At 45.7% G+C, this 8,975-nt stretch overlaps 4 non-coding genes across 4 annotated transcripts; all 4 read left to right on the forward strand.

Annotated features, from left to right (window-relative positions):
• Positions 1-191, forward strand: LOC130347712 (U2 spliceosomal RNA). Its single transcript, XR_008885592.1, has one exon. It is a non-coding gene; the product is annotated as a U2 spliceosomal RNA (small nuclear RNA).
• A 2,097-nt stretch (positions 192-2,288) lies between these two features.
• LOC130347713 (U2 spliceosomal RNA) lies at positions 2,289-2,479 on the forward strand. Its single transcript, XR_008885593.1, has one exon. It is a non-coding gene; the product is annotated as a U2 spliceosomal RNA (small nuclear RNA).
• Positions 2,480-4,562: 2,083 nt separating this feature from the next.
• On the forward strand, positions 4,563-4,753 carry LOC130347715 (U2 spliceosomal RNA). The gene has a single exon (XR_008885595.1). It is a non-coding gene; the product is annotated as a U2 spliceosomal RNA (small nuclear RNA).
• A 2,091-nt stretch (positions 4,754-6,844) lies between these two features.
• On the forward strand, positions 6,845-7,035 carry LOC130347716 (U2 spliceosomal RNA). Its single transcript, XR_008885596.1, has one exon. It is a non-coding gene; the product is annotated as a U2 spliceosomal RNA (small nuclear RNA).
• The last annotated feature ends 1,940 nt before the right edge of the window (positions 7,036-8,975 follow it).

Here is an 8,975-nt window from a genome sequence, read left to right on the forward strand (position 1 = left end):
ATCGCTTCTCGGCCTTTTGGCTAAGATCAAGTGTAGTATCTGTTCTTATCAGTTTAATATCTGATACGTCCCCTATCTGGGGACCATATATTAAATGGATTTTTGAGAACGGGGGCCGATTTCGAAGCTTGCTTCCGTCGCCCTATGCATTGACCCGATATGGCAGTATCTTCGGGTACAGTGCACCACCCCCTTACAGGGTTAAAAAGAAAGATTCCTACTTTCATTGCTACCTGCTTGCTGGCTAGCCAGCTAGCCAGCCCTGTGGGCCTTGCTGCTGCTGCTGCTGCTGCTGCAGCCAAAAAACAAAAGGTGGTGCTGCTGCTGCTTCTGCTGCTTCTGCTTGTGTCTGGCCGCTGTTGGAGCGTCCAGGCACAGGACTTCTGCTGCTGCTGACTAAATGGCCTCCTTAATTGGATCATTTGAGTAGCCAGCACACCTGTGCAGGTAGGGCATGACATGATAGGCAGCTGCCTTGATAGCGGGTGGGTGCTGAATGTTCCTAATTGACAAAATAAGATTAATGCTTATGAAGAAATATAAAATCTCATCCCTTCCCCAATATCGCGCCACACCCCTACCCCTTAATTCCCTGGTTGAACTTGATGGACATATGTCTTTTTTCGACCGTACTAACTATGTAACTATGTAACATAACATGGGGGGGTCTCCTGGCTGTTCACACAGGTGTGTCATTGCTGTACATTGACCATGCATTGCTTCTGTGGTATTGCAAAGGCAAAGACAAATGCTTCCAGCCATCCATTGCACTAATGGATTGGTCATCAGCTGGCTGTCTATGTCCCGCATCAATATAGACCAAAGTACAGAGGGTTAGGCTATGCTATAGTGCACCTACCTGATGCATCAGAAGGTGCGAGGCCCTTGCTAAATTCTGTGCACAGACTTTGAGATCTATGCTTTAGACTGTATCTAAACCTGCTCCAACATGGACTGACATTCTGGCCTACTTTCAGCCGATGCGACTTGTCTGTCGCTGAACAGTCGCTTTTTATGTATTCAGCACCTATGTATAATGTTGTAAAAATGCTCTAGAAGCTAAAGTCGCAGAAATGTCACACATATTTGGCCTGCAACTTTCTGTGCGACAAATTCAGACAGGAAAAATCAGTATAAATCCTTAGAAAATTATCCCCCAGTGTCTCCATCTGCTGGCGGTATTGAATAAGCATTGCTGCACTGATGGGGTATGCATTAGACGAAAAAAAAGAAGAAAAAGAAGAATAATACGCCCAGAAAAGAGGCGAAAAGGAGAAAAACGTAAAAAAACGTGAAAAAAAAGTAAGAGGAAGAGAAGGGAAAAAAAGGTGGAAATGGGTTTAAAAGTGATTTCGGCGGAGAAATATATATATATATATATATATATATATATATATATATATATATATATATATACGCGCACACACACACATATATATAAACGTATTCTCCGTTGAGATATTGCAGCCGCTGCTGTGTCCAGGCCCAGGAGCCTTAGCACTGTGCTGTGATGTCACTCAATACCACTGACATCACTAGGTGTAAACAACATCTCTCCTTTGCTGTGTATGTGACTATGGAGCTGTTTGGTGATGTCGTCTATTATGGCCTTCATAGAAGCAACAGGAGATTGTTGCATCCATCTAGAACCCTCAGAACTACAGTGCTATGATGTCACTCACTTCCACAGGCCTTGCAGAGTGTAAACAACAACAACCCAGCTTTGTTGTGTATGTAACCATAGGGATTGTGATGTCACCTAGAACCTTCACAGCAGCGACAGCTTTATGAGGAGCATCAGCACTGCTCTGCCTGAGCAGAACCATCACCGCCATAGGTTGTCAAATAACCCGGATTTAACCCACACAGGTAAGTCCAATGGGGTGCAGGCATGTCCTCTATGCTTACAGCTTCCCGTGGGTGTTGGTTTGATACCGTTTGGGGACAGCCAAGGAGGCATCTGCAGGCAACAAAGGTAGGTGTGTGCTTGTGTGTGTGTTTCCTATGCAGATCCTAAGCCCAGTGTCACATGCAAGTAGGAGGAGTAAGAAGGGTTCCTGGCAAATCCGGGTTATGGATTGCATTTAAAAAGGCCCCGTGGGAGTGCAATGGGCCCCTGTCTTGCTGCTTAGCAATAATGGTATGGGTTTAGGTTCTGCTGTGTGTACTGGTGGTTGACTGCCCCCCAGCCCAGAGTGTGCATGGAAAATTGTCTGGCAGCCTCCCTGACAGCAAGCAGTGATAGTGCCCATGAAGGGGACCTTGTTGGGCCCGCCCCTTTCACGGTTATCGCTTCTCGGCCTTTTGGCTAAGATCAAGTGTAGTATCTGTTCTTATCAGTTTAATATCTGATACGTCCCCTATCTGGGGACCATATATTAAATGGATTTTTGAGAACGGGGGCCGATTTCGAAGCTTGCTTCCGTCGCCCTATGCATTGACCCGATATGGCAGTATCTTCGGGTACAGTGCACCACCCCCTTACAGGGTTAAAAAGAAAGATTCCTACTTTCATTGCTACCTGCTTGCTGGCTAGCCAGCTAGCCAGCCCTGTGGGCCTTGCTGCTGCTGCTGCTGCTGCTGCTGCAGCCAAAAAACAAAAGGTGGTGCTTCTGCTGCTTCTGCTTGTGTCTGGCCGCTGTTGGAGCGTCCAGGCACAGGACTTCTGCTGCTGCTGACTAAATGGCCTCCTTAATTGGATCATTTGAGTAGCCAGCACACCTGTGCAGGTAGGGCATGACATGATAGGCAGCTGCCTTCATAGCGGGTGGGTGCTGAATGTTCCTAATTGACAAAATAAGATTAATGCTTATGAAGAAATATAAAATCTCATCCCTTCCCCAATATCGCGCCACACCCCTACCCCTTAATTCCCTGGTTGAACTTGATGGACATATGTCTTTTTTCGACCGTACTAACTATGTAACTATGTAACATAACATGGGGGGGTCTCCTGGCTGTTCACACAGGTGTGTCATTGCTGTACATTGACCATGCATTGCTTCTGTGGTATTGCAAAGGCAAAGACAAATGCTTCCAGCCATCCATTGCACTAATGGATTGGTCATCAGCTGGCTGTCTATGTCCCGCATCAATATAGACCAAAGTACAGAGGGTTAGGCTATGCTATAGTGCACCTACCTGATGCATCAGAAGGTGCGAGGCCCTTGCTAAATTCTGTGCACAGACTTTGAGATCTATGCTTTAGACTGTATCTAAACCTGCTCCAACATGGACTGACATTCTGGCCTACTTTCAGCCGATGCGACTTGTCTGTCGCTGAACAGTCGCTTTTTATGTATTCAGCACCTATGTATAATGTTGTAAAAATGCTCTAGAAGCTAAAGTCGCAGAAATGTCACACATATTTGGCCTGCAACTTTCTGTGCGACAAATTCAGACAGGAAAAATCAGTATAAATCCTTAGAAAATTATCCCCCAGTGTCTCCATCTGCTGGCGGTATTGAATAAGCATTGCTGCACTGATGGGGTATGCATTAGACGAAAAAAAAGAAGAAAAAGAAGAATAATACGCCCAGAAAAGAGGCGAAAAGGAGAAAAACGTAAAAAAACGTGAAAAAAAAGTAAGAGGAAGAGAAGGGAAAAAAAGGTGGAAATGGGTTTAAAAGTGATTTCGGCGGAGAAATATATATATATATATATATATATATATATATATATATATATATACGCGCACACACACACATATATATAAACGTATTCTCCGTTGAGATATTGCAGCCGCTGCTGTGTCCAGGCCCAGGAGCCTTAGCACTGTGCTGTGATGTCACTCAATACCACTGACATCACTAGGTGTAAACAACATCTCTCCTTTGCTGTGTATGTGACTATGGAGCTGTTTGGTGATGTCGTCTATTATGGCCTTCATAGAAGCAACAGGAGATTGTTGCATCCATCTAGAACCCTCAGAACTACAGTGCTATGATGTCACTCACTTCCACAGGCCTTGCAGAGTGTAAACAACAACAACCCAGCTTTGTTGTGTATGTAACCATAGGGATTGTGATGTCACCTAGAACCTTCACAGCAGCGACAGCTTTATGAGGAGCATCAGCACTGCTCTGCCTGAGCAGAACCATCACCGCCATAGGTTGTCAAATAACCCGGATTTAACCCACACAGGTAAGTCCAATGGGGTGCAGGCATGTCCTCTATGCTTACAGCTTCCCGTGGGTGTTGGTTTGATACCGTTTGGGGACAGCCAAGGAGGCATCTGCAGGCAACAAAGGTAGGTGTGTGCTTGTGTGTGTGTTTCCTATGCAGATCCTAAGCCCAGTGTCACATGCAAGTAGGAGGAGTAAGAAGGGTTCCTGGCAAATCCGGGTTATGGATTGCATTTAAAAAGGCCCCGTGGGAGTGCAATGGGCCCCTGTCTTGCTGCTTAGCAATAATGGTATGGGTTTAGGTTCTGCTGTGTGTACTGGTGGTTGACTGCCCCCCAGCCCAGAGTGTGCATGGAAAATTGTCTGGCAGCCTCCCTGACAGCAAGCAGTGATAGTGCCCATGAAGGGGACCTTGTTGGGCCCGCCCCTTTCACGGTTATCGCTTCTCGGCCTTTTGGCTAAGATCAAGTGTAGTATCTGTTCTTATCAGTTTAATATCTGATACGTCCCCTATCTGGGGACCATATATTAAATGGATTTTTGAGAACGGGGGCCGATTTCGAAGCTTGCTTCCGTCGCCCTATGCATTGACCCGATATGGCAGTATCTTCGGGTACAGTGCACCACCCCCTTACAGGGTTAAAAAGAAAGATTCCTACTTTCATTGCTACCTGCTTGCTGGCTAGCCAGCTAGCCAGCCCTGTGGGCCTTGCTGCTGCTGCTGCTGCTGCTGCAGCCAAAAAACAAAAGGTGGTGCTGCTGCTGCTTCTGCTGCTTCTGCTTGTGTCTGGCCGCTGTTGGAGCGTCCAGGCACAGGACTTCTGCTGCTGCTGACTAAATGGCCTCCTTAATTGGATCATTTGAGTAGCCAGCACACCTGTGCAGGTAGGGCATGACATGATAGGCAGCTGCCTTGATAGCGGGTGGGTGCTGAATGTTCCTAATTGACAAAATAAGATTAATGCTTATGAAGAAATATAAAATCTCATCCCTTCCCCAATATCGCGCCACACCCCTACCCCTTAATTCCCTGGTTGAACTTGATGGACATATGTCTTTTTTCGACCGTACTAACTATGTAACTATGTAACATAACATGGGGGGGTCTCCTGGCTGTTCACACAGGTGTGTCATTGCTGTACATTGACCATGCATTGCTTCTGTGGTATTGCAAAGGCAAAGACAAATGCTTCCAGCCATCCATTGCACTAATGGATTGGTCATCAGCTGGCTGTCTATGTCCCGCATCAATATAGACCAAAGTACAGAGGGTTAGGCTATGCTATAGTGCACCTACCTGATGCATCAGAAGGTGCGAGGCCCTTGCTAAATTCTGTGCACAGACTTTGAGATCTATGCTTTAGACTGTATCTAAACCTGCTCCAACATGGACTGACATTCTGGCCTACTTTCAGCCGATGCGACTTGTCTGTCGCTGAACAGTCGCTTTTTATGTATTCAGCACCTATGTATAATGTTGTAAAAATGCTCTAGAAGCTAAAGTCGCAGAAATGTCACACATATTTGGCCTGCAACTTTCTGTGCGACAAATTCAGACAGGAAAAATCAGTATAAATCCTTAGAAAATTATCCCCCAGTGTCTCCATCTGCTGGCGGTATTGAATAAGCATTGCTGCACTGATGGGGTATGCATTAGACGAAAAAAAAGAAGAAAAAGAAGAATAATACGCCCAGAAAAGAGGCGAAAAGGAGAAAAACGTAAAAAAACGTGAAAAAAAAGTAAGAGGAAGAGAAGGGAAAAAAAGGTGGAAATGGGTTTAAAAGTGATTTCGGCGGAGAAATATATATATATATATATATATATATATATATATATATATATATATACGCGCACACACACACATATATATAAACGTATTCTCCGTTGAGATATTGCAGCCGCTGCTGTGTCCAGGCCCAGGAGCCTTAGCACTGTGCTGTGATGTCACTCAATACCACTGACATCACTAGGTGTAAACAACATCTCTCCTTTGCTGTGTATGTGACTATGGAGCTGTTTGGTGATGTCGTCTATTATGGCCTTCATAGAAGCAACAGGAGATTGTTGCATCCATCTAGAACCCTCAGAACTACAGTGCTATGATGTCACTCACTTCCACAGGCCTTGCAGAGTGTAAACAACAACAACCCAGCTTTGTTGTGTATGTAACCATAGGGATTGTGATGTCACCTAGAACCTTCACAGCAGCGACAGCTTTATGAGGAGCATCAGCACTGCTCTGCCTGAGCAGAACCATCACCGCCATAGGTTGTCAAATAACCCGGATTTAACCCACACAGGTAAGTCCAATGGGGTGCAGGCATGTCCTCTATGCTTACAGCTTCCCGTGGGTGTTGGTTTGATACCGTTTGGGGACAGCCAAGGAGGCATCTGCAGGCAACAAAGGTAGGTGTGTGCTTGTGTGTGTGTTTCCTATGCAGATCCTAAGCCCAGTGTCACATGCAAGTAGGAGGAGTAAGAAGGGTTCCTGGCAAATCCGGGTTATGGATTGCATTTAAAAAGGCCCCGTGGGAGTGCAATGGGCCCCTGTCTTGCTGCTTAGCAATAATGGTATGGGTTTAGGTTCTGCTGTGTGTACTGGTGGTTGACTGCCCCCCAGCCCAGAGTGTGCATGGAAAATTGTCTGGCAGCCTCCCTGACAGCAAGCAGTGATAGTGCCCATGAAGGGGACCTTGTTGGGCCCGCCCCTTTCACGGTTATCGCTTCTCGGCCTTTTGGCTAAGATCAAGTGTAGTATCTGTTCTTATCAGTTTAATATCTGATACGTCCCCTATCTGGGGACCATATATTAAATGGATTTTTGAGAACGGGGGCCGATTTCGAAGCTTGCTTCCGTCGCCCTATGCATTGACCCGATATGGCAGTATCTTCGGGTACAGTGCACCACCCCCTTACAGGGTTAAAAAGAAAGATTCCTACTTTCATTGCTACCTGCTTGCTGGCTAGCCAGCTAGCCAGCCCTGTGGGCCTTGCTGCTGCTGCTGCTGCTGCTGCAGCCAAAAAACAAAAGGTGGTGCTGCTGCTGCTTCTGCTGCTTCTGCTTGTGTCTGGCCGCTGTTGGAGCGTCCAGGCACAGGACTTCTGCTGCTGCTGACTAAATGGCCTCCTTAATTGGATCATTTGAGTAGCCAGCACACCTGTGCAGGTAGGGCATGACATGATAGGCAGCTGCCTTGATAGCGGGTGGGTGCTGAATGTTCCTAATTGACAAAATAAGATTAATGCTTATGAAGAAATATAAAATCTCATCCCTTCCCCAATATCGCGCCACACCCCTACCCCTTAATTCCCTGGTTGAACTTGATGGACATATGTCTTTTTTCGACCGTACTAACTATGTAACTATGTAACATAACATGGGGGGGTCTCCTGGCTGTTCACACAGGTGTGTCATTGCTGTACATTGACCATGCATTGCTTCTGTGGTATTGCAAAGGCAAAGACAAATGCTTCCAGCCATCCATTGCACTAATGGATTGGTCATCAGCTGGCTGTCTATGTCCCGCATCAATATAGACCAAAGTACAGAGGGTTAGGCTATGCTATAGTGCACCTACCTGATGCATCAGAAGGTGCGAGGCCCTTGCTAAATTCTGTGCACAGACTTTGAGATCTATGCTTTAGACTGTATCTAAACCTGCTCCAACATGGACTGACATTCTGGCCTACTTTCAGCCGATGCGACTTGTCTGTCGCTGAACAGTCGCTTTTTATGTATTCAGCACCTATGTATAATGTTGTAAAAATGCTCTAGAAGCTAAAGTCGCAGAAATGTCACACATATTTGGCCTGCAACTTTCTGTGCGACAAATTCAGACAGGAAAAATCAGTATAAATCCTTAGAAAATTATCCCCCAGTGTCTCCATCTGCTGGCGGTATTGAATAAGCATTGCTGCACTGATGGGGTATGCATTAGACGAAAAAAAAGAAGAAAAAGAAGAATAATACGCCCAGAAAAGAGGCGAAAAGGAGAAAAACGTAAAAAAACGTGAAAAAAAAGTAAGAGGAAGAGAAGGGAAAAAAAGGTGGAAATGGGTTTAAAAGTGATTTCGGCGGAGAAATATATATATATATATATATATATATATATATATATATATATATATATATATATATACGCGCACACACACACATATATATAAACGTATTCTCCGTTGAGATATTGCAGCCGCTGCTGTGTCCAGGCCCAGGAGCCTTAGCACTGTGCTGTGATGTCACTCAATACCACTGACATCACTAGGTGTAAACAACATCTCTCCTTTGCTGTGTATGTGACTATGGAGCTGTTTGGTGATGTCGTCTATTATGGCCTTCATAGAAGCAACAGGAGATTGTTGCATCGATCTAGAACCCTCAGAACTACAGTGCTATGATGTCACTCACTTCCACAGGCCTTGCAGAGTGTAAACAACAACAACCCAGCTTTGTTGTGTATGTAACCATAGGGATTGTGATGTCACCTAGAACCTTCACAGCAGCGACAGCTTTATGAGGAGCATCAGCACTGCTCTGCCTGAGCAGAACCATCACCGCCATAGGTTGTCAAATAACCCGGATTTAACCCACACAGGTAAGTCCAATGGGGTGCAGGCATGTCCTCTATGCTTACAGCTTCCCGTGGGTGTTGGTTTGATACCGTTTGGGGACAGCCAAGGAGGCATCTGCAGGCAACAAAGGTAGGTGTGTGCTTGTGTGTGTGTTACCTATGCAGATCCTAAGCCCAGTGTCACATGCAAGTAGGAGGAGTAAGAAGGGTTCCTGGCAAATCCGGGTTATGGATTGCATTTAAAAAGGCCCCGTGGGAGTGCAATGGGCCCCTGTCTTGCTG

This window comes from Hyla sarda, unplaced genomic scaffold (genome assembly GCF_029499605.1).
Source record: "Hyla sarda isolate aHylSar1 unplaced genomic scaffold, aHylSar1.hap1 scaffold_849, whole genome shotgun sequence".
Classification (NCBI taxonomy): domain Eukaryota; kingdom Metazoa; phylum Chordata; class Amphibia; order Anura; family Hylidae; genus Hyla; species Hyla sarda.